Here is a 21,228-nt window from a genome sequence, read left to right on the forward strand (position 1 = left end):
TTTTTTAGAGAAGGTTAATACTTCAAAAAAAAAGAGTACTTGGATGTTTATCTGCCTGTCTGTCGGAGCAAAAGATCCACTTAACAAGTTATACTTTCAGGGGCTTTATGTTGTTTCTCTTCCAATTTTAAAGTACGGAAAAAACGCCCAAGATCTCTAAACGGTGGAAATTACTTTGTTGACATGTAAGAATCTTAAAATGGAAATTAGAAATCTTTTAGAATTTTGGTATATATAATAACCTTGGTACTACCAGAAAAAATAGTCCAGTTTTTAAAGGTTTAAAAGATATTATTAAGAGGGGATTTGAAAATGAAAACCTAGCCTATTAATTGAATTTATGACCAAGACTTTAAAATGTACGCATGCATGTTAATGTATTGAAAGTATGTCAAACAGTGACAAAAAGAATTTGTTAAAAATTTGACATTTTCAACTCAATGTGGTGTAAAATATCTGGCACACGACAAAGACGAATAAAAAGTGTTGCACAGCAATAGCAACATTTTTTGCATGTTTGTTTAATGGCAAGTATTTTTGAAGTCCAAGGAAGCTTTTCGGTAGTATAAGGCGAATTAAACTTTTCCTATAGTTTATGTTCAATGTAGGAAAAGGTCTAGGTAAATGAAAGACAATATTTCTCTAATCATCTCCTAATTTTTGTTTTTAAGCTATAATATTTACTTTTTATTTATGAGTAATAAAATTTATTTCATTTGGATAATGCTGCAATGAAATTTTCTAGACTTTTTTTAGCCACCCCATCAAATACAATTGATCGTTTAGAATTTATGTACACACACACACAGAATCAATATCATATCAACTTTACTGATGTATTTGGGTTTTATTTCAGCATTAAAAATATGAAGGGTAAGTGATGCATTGTCAAGGCTATAACAGAACTTTTTTCAGCCAATTTAGGTTTTTACTCTTTAACTTAATCATATAAAACGGCCAAGCTAATATTGCTTGATTCACTTCTACAAGAGATGAATAATGTATAAAATGTTATAATTTTAGTAAAATTTTTATATTGATTTGTATGAAAAAAGCTTAGAAAAATGTCAGATAATATACATATTAATATTATAGAAAGATACAGGTTGTGGGCAGCGAATAATCCAAGCATCATTCAAGATGTCGAGATCTTCTTGCGAGGCTTCAGCTACTTTCTTACTGGATACATTAAGAAAAGTGTTGTGTTATCAGAGTTTGTGTACTCCCTAGCCCAGCTGATTTCTCTTCTACATAAAAGAGTTGTAATGAGAAATTCTTCAATTAGCTCCTCACTTGTAAGATGCGATTGATAATGAGTATTTTTTACTTGAAATATATTTCGGAATGATGAAGTAGACTTTTTTCCTTTTAAATTGGGTTGAGAAAGATTTATAACTGAATAGTTTTTTTTATATAAAATAAGGTCAAATAGGTTAAATTGTTAGTGAATAATTTAGTATATATCATAACTAAAAGGTGTGAGTCTAAAAAATGTCTGATATTTTTAAACGATTTAAAATAAAGACTCCTAGTTTAGATATTAAATTGATAATTATAAAATGCATGTCTTAATTTTGAAACCTTTTTATATAAAAAAAGCTGTAGAGAACAATTTGTATAACAATTCAGTAAAACTTCAATGTTCTAACCTGATCCAAAAGTAAAGAGACCCCCTAAGAATATTTTCAACCACTTTTCTTATTCTTGCCAAATTTCAAAGAAAATAGGGAAAAAATGGTTAAATAAATTGGCTAAAAATATGATACTCTATGTTTCGATTTTAGATATTAATATACTTCTATCATTGTTTGAAATCAATTTAAATATGTCCTGGTTATAATATGTATATTTACTTATTTTAAACAAGGGTAAAAATTTCATTGTAGAGATACCATAATAATAGAAAGGTTAATAGTATTTCTTGAAATAAAAAAAAAATTAATCTATAATATATGTATAGGTAAGAATTTCAGTAAAATTTAATTTCACAGCAAGCTAATCAGACGTGCAACCTGAAGGACAAGTCTTAAACGTAGACTAGCTTCGTTTTAAAACATTCAAAGATTTTTTTATTTTTGCTTAAAACTATCTCTTTCTACATGATGTAAGGGAATAATGTTAAAAGTGAGGGGGGTAATTTAATGGGGATATTAAGCGTTAAGAATAGAAGATAGATTTTCTTCCTCAAAAGGATTTTGCACAAATATTTATTCTTGTCAATGGATTGAAATCTACTTAATAAATTATAAAGAGAAATGTTAAAAAAATTTAAGAAACATGGATGGATCATTACACAAATTCAGAGATTTTTATCTCTGCGCTAAAACCGAAATTTTAATTTGGTATTTCTAAATATTCTTTACCGTTTCAATTTGCAAACTTAAAATTTTTATTATTATTCTCATTTAATCAACATAATAATAGTTATTTCTCGCATCGTATTATAAACAGCTTTCCGCGGATATAGAATTTACAATTATAAGGTTAAAACCAGTTTTTCTAGCCCGAGGTGCCGAAGGCATGGTTTCAAAAAAAATGGTTTTAATCTTATGATTGTACATTTCTATGTTCGCAAAAATCTGGATATAATACGATGCTAGACTTAGTTTTTTCGTATGGACGAGAACCGGTTCCTATCCACCGGATTCGAATAAATACGAGAAAATCACTTAAATAATTTTTATGAAACTGGATTAAAACCGGTTCTCAGCCATACCGAAAAACCAAGTATAGCACCATATTACAGACAATCTTCCACGAATATAAGATAAAAATCATTAATAATTAAGGCCCAGCTAAAAAAAACTGGTTTTAATCTTATATTTTTTCATTTAATATCCGCGGAAAGCTGTTTATAATACGATGCGATAAATAACTATTAACAAATTATTTTGACAGAATCTAATAAAACAAAATGTATCTTTCCCAGGCTCCTTTAAATATTCGTATTCTAAAATTTTCCCGCCCTTTTCTGGATTATTTCTGGAGGTAGTCTCACAATTGTCTACGGGTTTTAAGATTTACTTAATTTATTTTTCCCATATTGTCTCCTCTTTTAAAAAGATGGTTTTCTAATTAGCTTTGCTCAAAACATCAGAAATAAAATAAAGTGCATAGCAAAAAATTTAATACTGATATAATAAGATATTAGTATACGTTTCAGGCTATTTTTCAGTATTAGATCAATTCACATAAAAAAAAGTCTCTTGTAAAGGTTTGCAAAAGCATATCTACTTAAGTTAATAATATCATTTGAATTTTTTTTCCTTTTTTAACACAGAATTGTCTACTTGGAATATGCACAGTTGTAGCAAAATTTTCTTTATTTACAATGTATGAACAATATTTCTGAAAAGATTTAAAACAAGCAAAGTAGCTTATACTGGGGGGTTTCTTTCAAGATGGGCCCCCTCCCGGGATAATTGGTGCAGCCTTCTTAATTTTGGCATCTCAACAACACCCCCCCCCCCTAAACCCCTCAGTTGTCACATAAAAGATGCGAAACAAAAGTAAATTTTTCTTCAACTTTCCCAACTTTTTCTTTTATCTGCTTCTTAGGGTGAATAAAATTTTTAAAGCAAACTAGCACAATTTAAATGATTAATTGAACAGAATATGTTTTGTAAGCTATTTTTTATGTTTTGGTAATTAAAAACAATCTCTTACAAATGAAATTATGTAAGCCAAAATGAAATTTTCATTTTAGTTATTAATGAATAAAAGAACAAGAATTTTGTTACATAGATACTAAACTATTACTTTTCTTACTTTACTGACCTCTCATACCTTTAATATTCTTAACATTTGTCTGAGTTCCTGAAAAAAAACCGTAATGCCAACCCCCTCCCTCTTTTCGTGCTCTTGTTTATTCCATAATTGTTTGAAAAAAGTTTTGTTAAATTTATTGCTTTCTATTCATGTTTCTTTTTTGTTTGAAATGTGTCAAAGGACAGTCTGCTTTTATTAAGCTTTTCATTTGCTGCTCAATTAAACGAATGAACCTTTCGAAAACCAGTGTGTTCCAACGAATTAGTGAAAGCAAAACCTCCCCCAACCCTTTTTTCCCCTTCTGTGGGGTTCTAAGAGTCCTTACCAAAATTTAACCTAAGCTCGGCTAACAAAAATATCTATATTTTTCTATTTTTCATTTTATTTTCAAATTATTGGTGTAAGTGAAATTAACAAAAATTCTTAATGACAGAAGCATATACATAGATTAGAAACGAAGAGTTTCCCCTTTATGTTTTCTCCTGCAGCTTGGTTTTCTAGTAATTACCAATTGACAACACCAGATTAGGAAAAAAAGAAAATGGTATTATGGTCACTACCACAGTGTCACTGTGCAGCAACCTTAAGAAAAAAGCAGAATACATTTAGACTAGTAATTATGCATTAAATGTGTTAAATGATACTTTTCACTCTGGTGCTTTTCATTGTTATATTCCTGCAACTGATAGGTATAGATAATTTAACAAGGATGACAACATCCATAAGTAGCGAAGCTTAAAAATTATGGATGGATATCCAGAATAACATGTACATTATTGCAGTTTCATAAAAAAAACATTAAACTAAAAACCGAAACGAACGGACAGACATTTCGAATTATAGAGTAATATCGCTACTAAAAAGTGCGTGAACCCTTTCGTGGCAACGCCTCTTAGGGGCGTTTCGTCGTATTTTCATAGTATCTTTTGTTAGGTTGTCTTAGGCAAGGTTAGATTAAGTTAGGTCAGGGGATTGCCCCGTAGGATTAGACCCCCCCCCCCTACAGGGGCTAGAAATAGGGGAAAAGCTACCGTGAAAATACGACGAAACGCCCCTTAGAAGGTGTTGCCACTAAAGGGAAAATACCCAAAAAAAATTTGGAATATAGATTTCTAGCACAATTAAGTAATTTCGCAACAGATTTACATAGAATTTTAAGGAAGACTATTAAATAACATTAAATCTTAAAAGCGCAGTAGGTCAATATTTGTTAATACTCGTTTGTCTAAATGGCTGATTTAATAGGCTCCGCTTTAAAGAATGGAGTCATCCTTATTTTGGATAATGTTTATGGCATAAAAAATTAATTGCAAAAAGTATTTGTTTCGATGCTGTATCCCGTTCCCAGATTATAATTGATTGTGAGCAAAGGTCAACACATCAAAATAATTTTTATACTCTTCATTCTCACACAAAACTACAAACTTTTCAAAGAAAGCAAATACTAGAACAGAAAGAACAAAGATTAGGCATTGTCTGGACGTAATATTTCACTCTTTATGTGCTGAGGCATTTTCACGATTTTTTGCATTTCGCAAGCCTTTCATAGCGCAGTAGTAGGAACAAATCTCTAGCATGATAGGTTTCAAAAAGATACAAGTTGAGCGCACCCATTTAGAATTAGGAAATTCAAATATTTAACTTATATTTGAGGTATTTGCGACAGACTCAATCCCGACATCTCCCCAGCAGTAAACGTTTTACACTTTACGCAATTTGAACAAAGAACAACAGACACGGTTATGCTTTTTATTTTGTTTAAATCTTAGCAAATGGAAAAACACTTTTAACCTTTCTTAACCTTTTTGCAAATAAAATGTTTGCGTATAAGTAAATCAAGTCATAACTAATTCTAATTTTTGCATTAAGAATTACTAAAGTAATTTTGAGTAGCAACTATGAAAAGAATATTCAGAATAATTCTAATTTCTTTTTTAATTGACTTAACTTTTCAGTTCGTTAACAAGAGAATAAAATATAAAAAGACTCTGTTCAAAAACCCTTTATTGCGTCTTTTCTGCGTACAGGTAATTAGATTTTAATTTACATTAGACGAATTGCTTTGCCATCTATTACTGAATTAAAAACTCGATCACTGGAACACAAAAGGTCATAGAGAAGGTGTGCTTTTTGAAGCATGCCTTGAACTTTTTTTAGAAGAAAAGAAGTAAAATCTAAATTAGTTGAAAAACCTCTTTTGTATGTCTGGTATATCTGTCATGTGTCTAGTTTTTGTCAAGTTTTATATAAGCTAGCACAAGTTAGAGTCTTACAAAGAGTCAAAAAAAAGCGTTTCCTACAACAACCAAAAACATTGATTATAGTATCTTATAAACATTTAAACTTACATTCGGCAAAACAATCGATGTCATCTATCTCAAAAAAAAACTTTTTGTCATGCAGAATAATTGTTTTTTTTACTATTTTTTACAATTTGAGTCACCACTTCTATTCCAAATAAGTTCTGTATGCTAAGCTGTTTGATTCTAAGCAGGTATAAAAGGACAGGCAACAAAAAATTATCTTTCCCCCTGTTGAAATTTAAATACACACTTCTTGAACTTATTACATACCCTCTTATTTCATGATTTGGGTGGAGGATAAAATTTTTCTTTTCTCGACGTGTCCAGATATTCCTGGATTTTATGCCTTGTTCTCTGGACATTAGAGAGGTTAGAGAAGTAGGAATACAAAACAACTAAACATTCTAAAAATATTATTCGTTGCAATGCTGAAATATTGATACTTTACATGATCTTTCAAAAAAATACATAAATTCTTGTACAATGTAAACTATTGATACATATATAAGTATAAGGAATAGGTATGAATATGATAAGTAATTAGAATTCCGTAACATGTACAGTGTACATTTCCGAAAAAGAAATTTTCATGATAACATCCTGACTTGAAGATTATAATGGTTATATAGAGACAATATATAAAATTTGCTGTTTCGTGTGAATAAATTGGTCCTAGGAAGAAAATTCCAAGCACTCGGCTTCTTCTTTTCAAAGTCTGTCGTCTGTCAATCAAAAATTAATTTGTTTCTTTATACATTTTCACAGATTTCAGAGTATTTTTCCTCTAAGTTGTTTTGGGCCTTTATTACGTTAAAAATTGAAATTCTAAGAAAATTTTAATTTCAGGATATATTATTTTTAAAACTTTAATTATTTGCTTAATGCCCTAATGGTCCTAGACAGTTTTAGGCTATTTTTCAATACTAATGAGAAGAGAAATTAAAGTGAAAATAAAAGAAAAAATCATTAATTAGAAATACATCTTAAAAGTAAGTAAATATTGCTTAAAAACAGGTATATCTCAAAAAATTTCTTTCACGTTAAGAACCCATGTATGGTGGGTCTAAATGAAATTGCATACTTTTTATTTTTCTAGTCTAGTCGCTGACAGTGGTATTCAATATTCAAACAAATCATTCTTTGTTCATCTTTTCTCTCCTTCTTTCTCTCTTTGTTTTTTATATTTTATTTGTTAATTTTTCCATTTTCTTTTATTTCCTAAACTTTTTTTATGCATTAGACCATTTATTCTATCTAACTCTCACTCTCCCTCTCTCTTTTTTATCCTATCCTTGTAATGTTTATGTCTATGGCTTAAGATTTCATGCTATTTCAGTTTCATATTTAAAACTTGGGATGGTTTTAGGCTACTTTTCTACCCTTTCCTATCTTTGCAAGGCCCCTAGATTTTAGGGGCGCTTTAGTATTCTATATCTCTCTATATCTTAATAATAAGCTTCCAAACTAGCCATCTATCTATTAACTATTTCTCTTTCTTCCATCCATACTCAAGAATTGTACGTCTTTGGTATAGTTGAAATAAATCCCTTGATGTTCATTTCTCCATCTAGACTCAATAAATCTAAAAGAACAAACACTCACACACATTCACACACACATATTCCAACGGGAAGGGAAAGCAAAGAATAAATATAAATTGTCTCCGCCCCCTTCTGTGATGCCACGCCCTCAAACCAGCAATAAAAGGATGCGGGGAGCAAGTGTTCATTCAAGAAGAAAAACAATAGTTTTATTGTTGATCCTGCATTCGTCGCTTATTTTGAGCTACTTTGAATTGGGGGGGGGGGGGGGGGGTAAGATAAGGACAACAGATCTATTACAAAACCCTATAAAGCTTCTCTGAATAAAAAAAGATTAAAAGATATTTTACTCAAGATAAATACTACCGGTAGTTGTATAATATCATGGCCAAATTAAAAAGGATTCAATACATGATTTAAATTTAAAATCTATGATTAGAAATAAGGGGGGTTCGACGTATTCTCCAAGAAAGACAGATTTTATCTATTAAGAAATATATGTATAAGGGTTTATTTTGAGGAAATTGTAAAAAAAATTCTGTAATGTGTAACCCAAAGTTATATGATTGGTAGGTAAATCAGTTTGCTGTTTAACAAGTTTTTTGTAATTATTTAGGTTTTACTTCTCCGCCAAATTTTTAGTTATGTTGTTTAAATACCAAAAATTCGTCTATATTACCCATTGTAAAGGCAATTTATCATCTTATATTCATTTCATTATGTTTTTTACAACTAAATATCAGGCTTAATTTTAAATAAAATTAAAGGAAGTTTCATTGAATATGTTTGAATTGTAATCTTTCTTATAAAAAAAAGTAAGGTCTCTTAATATTTATATTTCTTTTACTTATAGTATTTAAATACGTTTGGCATATGTATTGTAGGTATATAATTTAATTAATTTTTTATAGTAATAATAATATAATAAAAAAAGTAATTATCCTTGCAAAATTTTAAAATTAAGCGGAGTGTCGTTAAAGTAATTTGCAAAACGGTATCACATAGGGCAATTCACAACTTTTTATCATTTTTTTCAGGGATAAAGTATCCATGAATTTTTTTAAGTTATGTGCAAACATATCATGGTGAAACACATGACACTTTCCAGCTCTTATAAAACAAAGTTTTATTTTACTTTAATTTTATTTATCTTAAACTTAAATTTTTATGCTTTTGCAATCTTTTATACATTTGTATCTATAATTTACTTTTCCCTTTACTCTAACTCTTAATAAGATGTTTTTTATTCACCTGTATAGCAGCATATGTTGACTTATTTAAAATTAGGAATATGACAAAAGAGAAAACCAGGCAGACAAAAACATCATGGAAAAAATCAACTTAAAAAGTAGAACATCTTACCTCGTATCCAAGCCTCATTAATGATGATTTAAAGACGATTTTAAATATGCGAATAACTATAAAGAAAAATTTAAACGACATACAATAATAGTATTTCATTGCTACTTAATACTTTATTCATAAAACTGTTATTATTGTTAAAAGGGGATATGCAAAAGAGAAAAATTCTTACAGCTCCATTATCTAAAATTTAAAAAAATTTGATTTCTCGATTTCTATTAAGAGCTATGCAACTTCCTGACATGATCGTCCTATAAAAATATTAATTTAACAAACAAAATTTGACATTTGCAAAAAAAATTGGCGGAAGTTCGCATTACCCCTATTTGATGTGCAAATATACAGCTTCATAGAAACTTTGCAAAAATCTTAATATTCTGAAATGGGCCATGAAAGTGGAGGCACATACAGGGGTGGGGGGTGAAATGCCTTGGGGCTACTCTATCTTTAACGACAAATATATGGGTGTTTCAAAATAATTTGGAAGGCAGAATAAAACACTTTAATAGACATAATAAGAATTAAGAACTTTTTAATAAACCAATTAAAATTTAAACTTTTTATTTGAAACACCTCATGACAGATTCCTTATAAAACAAGAAAGTAAATATTGTTTAGAGTAAAATTTTTTAAGAGAGTATTATTACTATATTATAAAGATCTTACAAATAGGTTGATCTATTTTTATTGCACTTTTTGCATGTATGCAACTGGGGGATGAAGAAATGAGAAATGCTGGAAAATCAAAAGATGTTTTTTGCTAAACAGGAAAAAGAGAAAATTAAAGAAAATAGTTATTTTTATAGTAGCTGACCTCCTCTTTTTTAGTTTAATATATGTACATCTGTATAAAAAAAAAGAGCTTCAGTAAGTTCAGACACAAAAGGATCGACAAAAGTGACCTAAGTTTCATTTTTAAAGATTAATTATTAAGATTGCTCAGGGTTGGTGGCAACTATAAAAAGCGGAGCACAAAAATATAAATAAATATGCACAATAGATTTCACCAGCTTAAAAAATTTAATCATATTTTTCACAGAAATTACCTCTTATTTGTAAATTTTAACAAACATACAGGTATTAAAAATTTAAACAATTTAAACTAGAAAATTACTTGAACTTTATTATTGAGTATATGAGTCCTTAAAGGTATTTTTTCCATGATGTTTATAAAAGTATTTTAGATTTATTTACCCATCTATTTATTTGTAAGTGACGGGGTAAGAGTTAAAATAAAGACCTAAAAGGGGGCTTCCCAAGGCAATTAGCAATGTATTTAGGTGGCAAAAAATACCCTCATACACTTACAAACATTTCAATAGCAAAAACAGTTTGCAAAATTACTGCAAACTTTTTTGTGTCCAATGTTTTTTTAGCGGCGGCAAAATTTGAAAAGAATTTGAACCTGTCCTTTGTTTTGACTTGGATAAGTATTAAAAAATTCATTTTTATTTTAAAGACCCTTTAAGTTTATATAATTTTTTTCTAGCAATTTAAAGAAGCATGTCTGAATTAAAATTAAGATTATCTGTCTGTGATGTGTAAGCTACATATAAGGAATTTGATTTCACGTTGTCCTTAAGTCCGTCAATTACGGTGGACTGGAGAAATTCTATGGGAAAATGTGATCAAGTGCACAAAAGCAAAATTTTTAAAAAAAGATAAAATTTTCATCTCTCTTAAACTAACTTAAACAATTAAATCAAACTCTATAACTTATTATGTCATTGTCCAGCCGTCTGTATGTGAGGCTGCCGTTGAGATATTTAGTTTTTCTATTTATGGATGTCAACTCATTTCATGCTTACTTTTATTTTTATAATTATGTCTTATAATTTGTTTTGTTTCTTATAACATATAATACATGTCTACACGGCTGAGATAATTATTTTTTTATTTTGACGTATTTTTGCTTTAATATGAAATGTGAATTTAAAGTAGCTTTATTGTTACAAAAACTATTTTTGAAGTAGGTAATCTATATATGTTTTATAAATTCACTTTTTCACTGGACTTTTTAAAAATAAATTTTTTTTCCAGAGATCTTAAGCAACAACCAAAAACATTTATTTGTGATTAAAAAACATTGACTCAATCTTTCCTATTCAGGCATTGCCAATCTACTTTATATAATAGGATAGTATCTATAATATTCATTTTAAAAACAATTTAAAGTTTAAGTGTAAATAGAGTTTTTATAGCTCTAGTGTAAAACAAGCTTGATGCAAATTATTCAAAATTGACCAAGATTAGAATTAAATACTCTAACGGACTTATTATCCAAAGATGGGAAGGGTGCCTTGTATTCTAAAATTTTAAAGTACATTTTCCCTGACAAACTTACAACCATTTTTAATGAATGCTAAACATTTGTGTGTAGATACAGTGATTCAAGTTTTAATAGAATATTTCATTACTAATAAGTAAAATTTACTGTTCTAAAGAATTGTTGGATTCTTATCTAGAAATTAAGATACTATATAAAACTTCTAGATTAAGGACCCTAATGGCCAATTAAGATATTCAAACAATTTATCAAATCAACAAAAAGTTTTAAAAATTTGATCATTTCTTACACAATATAAAAACAAATTTATTCAATTAAAATCAAAATTTTTCGATGGTTTTAGGCTACTTCCTTTATAAATTTTTATATCTTGAATTTAATGTCTGTTTGTTTCGAATTCGACACCAAAAATCTGCTCTTTACAAAGGGACAATCGGACATACACCAATTATGGTGAATAATGGCTTTAAAAATAATTTTGCCTATTTAAAAATACCTTCCTTATTTAACCCTCCGAATAACCCGGGGGATAATAAACATAATTGATGTTTTATCAAATCTGCGCAGTTTTTAGATTAAACAGTAAACAATTCTTCTAAAAGTATTACATAAGAAATTTGATTATCAATATTATGATATAAGCAAGCGAGAAATAACTATTTTAGGTATTGCAGCTACAGAATAGTAACTAAAATTTTATAAACATTGAAATGTAATGAAAGACAGAATATGTATTTTAAATAATCTTATGACATGTTCAGTAAGATACAAATTTTAAAAACAGAGTCACTATAAGCATATGTGTGGTGTATTGACAGCCAACCATAAAATGTGGTTTGTGAGTTGACAGACAGTCATAACCATTTTGCGAGAAAGACTAACAGACGAAAATCTTAACTTTCTTTCAGATTTAACATTTGTGTCTAATGATGGAAAGGTGAGATGAATTTTAAATGCTTATATAAACTTATTTGTAATATCAAACATGTTTTGGATCTAGTTATCTTTAACAGCCAAACTTTAGTGATTGAAAAACCGGGTTTTTTTTTGCAGCTTTGATGTAACACGTACATAATAATAATCATCTATATTTGCCCCAAAATTGGCAGGTTCTGCAAATACATAGAAAAATGGCCATAAAAGTGCATTCTTGTTTCAACAAATTACAATAAAAAATGATTTATTACTTGAAAAAGCATTTAGGAGCCCTGGCGAAGTTCCATAGAAAAATTAAGATAGGGTAAATATGTATATCATTGAAAAAGACAAAATATTTAATTTTACATATAGAAGAAAAGAAGCGGCTAAATTTAATTTAGTAAACTAAAGGTTATGTTACTATTTTTTTCTAATAATGTCTATGTAATTAAGGTCTAATAGGACAGAATTAGCTACCTGAATTTTTATCTACAATTATAATGGGCCTAGCTCATATTATCCTGAGATTTATTTTTATATATAATTTAAGGACAGGAATAAAGGATTAATGTTTTCACTAGCAAGAAGATAGTCTAGGATAAATATCGTACAGGGCCGCACCTTCAAGAGGTGGGTTGACAAAAATGGGTCAACCCGGCTTAAGATCAATACAAAGCTTGCCTAAAAAAAAGTGTAAGATGGGTGTTTATAGTTAAAACTTACAAACCTAATAGTTCTTTAAAAAATTATTTGTGCCTTAAAATTGTCTCATTTTCCCTGGTTAAAAGAAAGATGTAGAGTAAAAAAAGAAATATTCTTTTCGTGTTTAGCGCACATACTCAGCCATACTAGCGCACATATTGCCAATTATACTCTATAGTTAGGATTTGGATTGATGAAGGAACACTAAAGTAGGATTAGATCGTCTGCAATTTCCCTAAACATACCTTTTTTTGGTTTGTTTAGTACATAGACGTCCAAGGGGGGGGGGGGTAATGGGGCGATTATCCCCCCCCCCAAACGATTTTTTTTCATTTTACCCCCCCCCTATTTAAAATTTACCCCTACCCTGGGGGTGCCGTAGGCCCCCCCAACTATTTAGGAGGGGGTATTTACGCCCCACCCCACCATTTAGGAGGGGGTATTTACCCCCCCCAAACAATTTTGGGGGGGTAAATATAAATACCCCCCAAAAATAAAAAATCTCTAATAAAAAAAATTTTTGCGCGCTTCGCGCGCATTTTTAATCCTATATATTTAATAAAATTTAAATTACCCCACCCAAAAATTTTATCCCGGGGGTAAATTTTGGGGGGGGGGGTAAACTAAATTTACCCCTGCCAACAGATTTCAGGGGGAGTAATTACCCCCCCCAAGCAAATTTTACCCCCGGGGTAAAAATTTTGGGGGGGGGAAAAAATTTGCGGCGCGCATTGCGCGCCATTTTACCCCCCCCCCAAAAAAAAAGAATTACCCACCCCCCTAACAAATTTTTACCCCCCCCCAAAAATAAAAAGCTTGGACGCCCCTGGTTTAGTACTTTAGGTTAGGTTAGATTATAGATTATGTATATGGTAGTCCAGTGGGTTATGGAAAATCTTTGGCACACTGTAATACACTAAAATGATGCTCTTTACTAAATAATGTAAAAAAAAAGTTTTTTGTAAAAAAAATCTTCATAACACGATATTAATTTTAATAAAAAAGTTCTTTTCTAATATTTTTGTATATTTTATTTTTACCACTATTGCTTATCTAATTGAGTTTTCACACTAATCAATGTGATCAAGAAGAATATGTTTTATAGCACACCAGCGGCTTCCTCCCTAGCATTTAGGAGCTCTGGAAAAAAGGATTATTAAGGGCAAAACATAGTCAAAAACTTTCCAAAAGTTAAATCTGAAAATTAGTAACCAAACACCATCCCGGGACGTATGTGAATCCATAACTCAATCAGTTCAGGGGTTATCAAAATATTAAGCTACATACAAAAACAAAGCTTACTACTTTATATAATAGTATTATAGGACATTAATTTTTAGCACAATTTTGCTTTTGATTTGGAATTTTAAATTATTCTTTTTAGCAAACAGTTTACCATTAAAATGTCAATTTTACTAGGTGACAATGTCACAATAAAAGACAATACAAAATTAGCCAATCTAGTACACAACCGACTTCACAAAATCCTTACTGTACTAAGTGACCAAGTCTGCCTGGAGGTAAGCCATTATAACTAAGAAAATACCTCAAATTGCCAAATTATTCTAAGCACATCTAAGCAGTTTAAACAGTTTAAATGCATCCTATTATTGACAGTTTAACAAAAAGGTCCCTGCTCATTTTTAAGTCGAAATTATACAACAAAGGTATAGAAACCTAAAGTAAACATACGTAAAAGGTTCGTTTTTATTTAATCTATACATATATTTAAGGATTATAATAGCATTAAATTTAACATATAGAATGCTAATGAGGGCGAACCAAAATCAAATGATTACGCCTAAATAATAAAAATTCATGGCTTTATCCAGGGAGGGAGGGGACATTGAACTGTAAATATAGTGTCAGGACACCTAGAACCCCTCACATATAACTAAAACTACCCTTTAGGGAGGGGGGGAGGGACATTGGACCTTAAATGTCTTACAAATTTCATGGTTTAGCTGTAAGTGTAAACTCTGAGTGTCCGTGTTGATTTGTGAAAGGTCTGTATAAAGTAACAACGTTCAAATTTTCAACAATCAATATAAATAGTTTATATAAGAGTTGAAATTCTATAAATTCTATATTGTAACATTAAGATCCATTGTGATAACTGGTACAAATAACTTTACCTTAATTTTTGTCTATTTTGCTCTACAAATTTTCAGTCTTGAGGCAAAAAAAATCTAGCCAAATTAGTAAGAATTAATAAGTTGGAATTTTGAACCTATTACAATTATTATAATATTCGTGTTTTGATTATCAAAATGAGTAACATCTTTCTGAGAAATCTATTACTTTTAAGAAAATTAAAAAAAAATAGTTTGTGTAGAATAAAATTAAATTTTAATATCTAAGATACATTTTCAGACAAATTAAAAATGTCGATGTTGATTTTACATTACACAGAAACTTCAAAAAGTAGGATGACAAAATCCATATTTGGGGATAATTTTCACAAGAAATTTTAAAACAAAAAAAATGAAATTTTTCTCTGTAGTTTAGTTTGTTCAAGAATGAGCCAGCTGTGCACTATATGTATCTGTGTATGTATGTTTTACATTATTCATGGGCAGTCAGTATATGAGCTTAATTAGAGATGCTTTTCAAAATTTCAAACACAAACCTTCAAGTGAGAATTCAAACTTTAGAGGAGAGAGACAAATATTTTAAAAACAATACGGAAAGCTAACAATAGGGCGTCCAAATGGCCTTTATTTAATGTAGGAGAATATGACTAAGAAATTGAGTCATGTATCATATTTGTTTGTTACATATAGTAAAAGTAGTGGCTCTGTGTTCAAAGGGGAAAGGAGGGCAGAAAACCAGAGCTGGATCTTTAAATCATTTTAGTGGTGAGCCAGATCGGGGTGAGCCAACTTTCCACCAATGAGAGCACAGCATTTTGTGAAATGCCGCGCTGTGATTGGCTGAAATTCGGCTCGCCCCGATCTGACTCACAACTAAAATGATTTAAAGATCCAGCTCAGCATAAAATGAATAATATTTTTCTAACAGATGCGCCCCTAGAGGCCTATAGGGGCACTTGAATTGGAGGGGGAGGAAGTCGCCCCCCCCCCTCACCTGCTACTTTAAATTTCAGTTTAAAAAATATTTTGGAGATGGGTTAAATTTTCTAGGGGCTGCTATTTATCTTGGGAGAATGTTGGTATCTTCCCCCAAAATAGTTATAAACAGGACCTTTGTGAAGCTACACTGTAAAGGAGAACCATATCAGTTCAGCGGTTTGTGAAATTTTTTGGACGGAGTATTTAATCAGATATATTATACAGAATTGAATGAAACTGAATGTCAAGAAAAGTGTCATTTAGATTCTTAGAATAAATCATTAGGGATTCCCCTATAAGCAAGTTTAAGTATTAAGATCCAAGAGCAAAAGAATAAAATAGAAATAAATGCATTTAAGTTAAGCAATCTAAAAATCAATATCTTTATCTTCAGCAAATCAATTTGAAATGTAGAATAATATATTCGGGAGCCAATTTTAGAAAAACAATACCTTTTAATTGTTCTATTAAGGTCTGAAATGGACCATGCGTGGCTGTTAAACAATGATTTTACACAACTGCTATAAAGATTTTATGTTGCAATGATTGAAAGACACTACATGGATGCAGGGGTCTAAAGGAATAAGACAATAGCTGATCAATTAATGTACATCTACAATGATGATACACAAAATTACCCTTTTAGTAAATTATAATTAGTTGTTGAAACGTTTAAATACTTATGTTAATGAACCAACTAATCAAAATTCAATATAGTCCCAAAAGTTGTTATGCCAACGAGTAAAAAAACGTTACTATAAAACGTTGGGGACCAGTGTAATAAACAGCCCATTATCCCCTCCCTCCCTGATATAGATGTCTAATTGCAAATACAGCCAGTTTGTTCCATGTCCGAAGTTTTGTTCAGCGAAGCTATTCTAAAACAAAATTTGAATCGGTGCACAGTTTGTTTTCTATGCATTTCAACGATTAATCTTATTTCAATGTTTTTTGTTTTACAAACATTTACTTAATTGTTTAATGATAATTAAGTTAAGGCAAACTAGTTTTACATTTTAACCTTCAGAGGAGAAATATTATTTGTAGAAGTGTCAACAGAAACGAAAATTAAAACTATAGCCTTGATTCCTTTTCATTAACCATAAGATTTTTTATTTGATTTTTCTTGGACAACTGTATAATGAAATTATGCAAGAACTACTAATTCTAAAATTGGTTTGCATCTCAAGATTTTTATGCTTGTTTTTTTTAAAGCGAAGCTTTTCTACAATTATAATCAAAGGCGAAACATTCTATAATCAGGGTAGGTCTGTATGCATGTATTATAGCTCATACTGTTAATTTAGGCAAGTTTTAAAAACATAAATATGTTCATAGACAGTATTCTGTATTTAAGCAATTTTGCAACATATTCATATATGATTTTGGTTAGACTTGAAAATCATACTCTTCTTATCATGTTTGTAATGTACGTGATAAGGTTCGTTTGATCTTGCATCTTCGCTTTTATGTATGTTGTCATTCTTGTTTTTCATGCACACAAAATCCAACAAAAGGTTTTTAATTTCAACTAAATGAAAAGATTTGCCTTTGAGAGTATAAAAAGGGTTAATTTTGTAATTAATTACAGCGTATTTAGCAAGGTTTAAGGGAGGAAGGACGTTTTAATTAACGCTTAAAAGCATGCTAGTCTAAACGAAGGTCATCCAATTTAAAATATATTTTTCAATTACTTCATTAAAATTCAATAAAAAAAATTTCTAGAAGCAAAAATAAACTATTAAAAAAAAATTTTCTTAGATTTTCAAAATCTTAAAAATTTGCTGTTACGATTGGGTTGGGCTTTTAGGTGAGCTTAGGGTCGCTTAGAGCTATTTTCCTGCCCTTTCGTAAAGCAAACCCACTGGAACCTAGGAGCCAATATGCACATTTCAGTAAACAGTACAGAGAACATAAACCTAACTAAGTTATAATAGAATAATTTTAAAAAACCTATAATGACAGGCAAATTGATTATTTACTAAATCATTTCCAAGTTTGAAAATATGATCAAACTAAATTTATTTTTTGTAACTGGCGGGGGAAGTCGACCCAATCATTTTAAATTTTAATTTTTTGTATTGGGGAGGTGACATTTTTTCTTGGAGTGATTTCTCTTCGGAGGGTGGTTTTACTCAGGAGAAACTACATTCTAAAAGATAGCAATATCGGTTCAGCGTTAAGCGAGACTCTTTGGTACAAACAGATAGACAGAAAGACATCCTGTTACATTTATATAAGGACTAAACTGATATTGCCCTAACGTAAAGTTCATTTTTATGGACGAGATTTCGTGATTATTCTCTTACAGAAATTTTTGTCTTTGGGTAACAATGAAATAGATTGATTTTTTGAAGATTTTTGAAATTAAAGCAATGAAAAAAACGAAATAAATATCAGTAAGAGAATTCCTAAATAATTTTTTTAAAAGTACACAACAGCTAATTTTATTAAATAGCCCAACAGAAACTTACAGTTGTTACACTTGCTTATCCTATTATATAAGGTAGTAAGCATTTTTGTCTGAAGCTTCTTTTTGACTCACTAACCACTGCACCGATTGAGTTCTCCACTTATTCTTTGATATAAGTCTTGGTATGGTTTTAGGCTATTTTACTGCCCATCCATTCCCCCTCGAATACAGATTAATGATTCGAGCGCAGCCACTAATAAGTTATGAAATATCACAAGTGAATTAGTTGTTTATATCATTATAAAAACAAGGATGACTGACAACATCCATAAAAGCGAAGCTCTGAAAGGAAAGGACCATTTACCATTAACACTTTTCGGGCGTCAGAACTCAATAGGCAGTATATAGATATTAAGTCTAAACAAAATTCTCTAAAAATTTGTAGCAAAACTGTTTATACACAGGATACAGTTCAGATACTTAAATTTTGAGGGCTTTGTTATAGTGATGCTTTGATTGTACTTTGTTGTCCTACAAATCATTACTCCACAAATCAAATGAATTATTGTAAAAAATCAATATGTTTTAATGGACGTACAGACTTTTAAAAAACGGGTATAGAGTTGTTAGGCTTTCTTAAACGTGCCTAACAAATAAAGGAATCTTCATTGCAAGTTTAAAATCGACAGGACAATTCTATGCCCAAATTAACTATAAGAGCTATCCGTTACGGACGAACAGACCGACTGACATTAACAATAGAAAAAATCTTCGCTTTTAAATATAAGAAATAAACAGTAGATACTTTTGTTGTAATTAACTATTACTTGATTTGTTTAAAGTTTGCCGAAAAATCTGAAAAGAATTGTAATTATCTACTTGGTGTGCCATCATTACCCCGTATAATTCCGTACATATAGCGTTTAATCTTCGCAAAAAAACACTATAGCAATAGAATAGTTTGTGTTTCATGGTGATATTGGAGAAAGGAGGAAGTTGATGTTTGTGCTGTTTTGATAACCTACGGTTCGGATGTGATACGTTTGCGGAGATGTATGTACGTTTGGTCTGAATTTAAGCTAAAATGTTATTCTTGTGTAAAATTTTTTTAATTTAATAGTACTTAGACATAAAAATACCACTATGTCTTGAATAAAAATCAACTATTAGTATTTACATACTCTCTGAATTTAAATCTAAAAAAATCTAAGAAAGCAATACTTAATACAAATAACATAGAGTTGAAAAGCTTATACCCATTAAAGAAAGATTCAATTTTTTCTCTGATTTCAACCTAAGATATTTAGTAATACACAAAAGTCGAAGATAAATAAAGTTTTAGAATTTAAACTTTAAAGAAGGTGTATCAACTATTTTTTTTATAGCTAGCCGGTTCTTTTAGTAAGTAGTAGATGTAAAATTTTTCATAGAATTCAGATATGCAATCGGTTTTTTTGTAGACCTCTTATTTTTTAAGTAATTTAAGTTTAAAAAAAAAAAAATTAAGTCGATTTTAAGGTACTAAAATGCAACAAAAAAAAGAAAGAAAATGGTCATTATGAACAAAAATAGTAAGATCTTTAATTTGACACCTTACTTTTTCAATTCTGTCAGGTAATTATTGAAAAAATCGATTTTTTTTAACCCACGAGAATAAAAACTTTGAACTTAATTTTATTATTTCACAAATAAAAAAATATGGGTTCATATATACCTTCAGAATCAGAAAAATATTACGAATCCATTGTAAGCAAAATTGAAATAAAAAGTTTACAATTTAGTATATAAACTACTATAAAAGGAATTATATGAAAATATCATATTATATTGTACAGGCAACGTCTTAATTCTTCAATTGAGTATAAAAATGGGAAGGGGGTAAAGAGGGGGTAAAGAGGGGGTAAAAAAGGGAAGACAATAGTGTTGTCTGAACAAAAAAAATAATTGGCCATTTCTTTAATTTTTTAATTTTTTAATTTTTTTCAATTTTGCTTACAATGGATTCGTAATATTTTTCTGATTCTGAAGGTATATATGAACCCATGTTTTTTATGTCTGTTTGAGAAAATATTTAGGTCTAAAGTTTTTATTATACCGAGGTTAAAAAAATAGATTTTTTCAATAATTACTCAACAGAATTTTAAAAGTAAGGTGTCAAATTAAAGATCTTACTATTTTTGTTCTTACTGGCCATTTTCTTCTTTTATTTTGTTGCGTTTTAGTACCTTAAAACCGACTTAATTATTTTTTTAAAAAACTTAAATTACTTAAAAAATAAGAGGTCTACAAAAAAACCGATTGCATATCTGAATTCTATGAAAAATTTTACATCTACTACTTACTAAAAGAACCGGCTAGCTATAAAAAAAAAAGTTGATACAACTTCTTTTGATAAAATTATTTTAATATTAATAATTGATTTCCAAAGAACCGCTACATAAATAAAAACAGAAAGGTGCTCTGAACAATATTGAAAATAAAATATTTGTTTTATAATTTGTATTAAAATGTTATAGAATTGAGGCAAACAAAATTTTAAAATAAAGAGATATGTAAATTAACTAAATAAATGTACATATTATTTGCGTTACATATGAAAATAAGGTTAATAGTTTAGAATTATGCATAGCAATTTAAGCGAATGTATTGGTGTGTACTAGTCTACATAGATGTGTGAGAGCGTGGGGACTAAGCGAGCGCAGGAGTCAGAATACAAAAAAAATTACTATGTAGAAGAAAAAAAATGTAACCAATTTATTCGTCGTAGTATTAAAAAGGGCGAATATAGGTTTGATATAATATGAGCTTATTTCAAAGGTGCCATTATATAGATTATAAATAACTTAAGGATATTGACATATCT

General features: G+C 29.6%; 1 protein-coding gene across 6 annotated transcripts in view; it reads left to right on the plus strand.

Moving 5' to 3' along the window:
- The first annotated feature begins 954 nt into the window (after positions 1-954).
- Positions 955-21,228, plus strand: part of LOC145317019 (eukaryotic translation initiation factor 3 subunit M-like) — a 91,791-nt gene continuing 71,517 nt past the window's right edge. For 5 of the 6 annotated variants that reach the window (XR_013878845.1, XR_013878849.1, XR_013878848.1 and 2 more), the window contains exon 1: positions 958-990. The gene's annotated coding sequence lies outside the window, so the exon portion shown is untranslated. Of the gene's footprint in view, positions 991-21,228 lie in introns of all 6 variants that reach the window. The other variant, XM_080157879.1, reaches the window with a different exon arrangement.

Source organism: Acartia tonsa, chromosome 1, assembly GCF_053477335.1.
Source record: "Acartia tonsa isolate MP-2025a chromosome 1, ASM5347733v1, whole genome shotgun sequence".
NCBI classification, from domain to species: Eukaryota; Metazoa; Arthropoda; class Copepoda; order Calanoida; family Acartiidae; genus Acartia; species Acartia tonsa.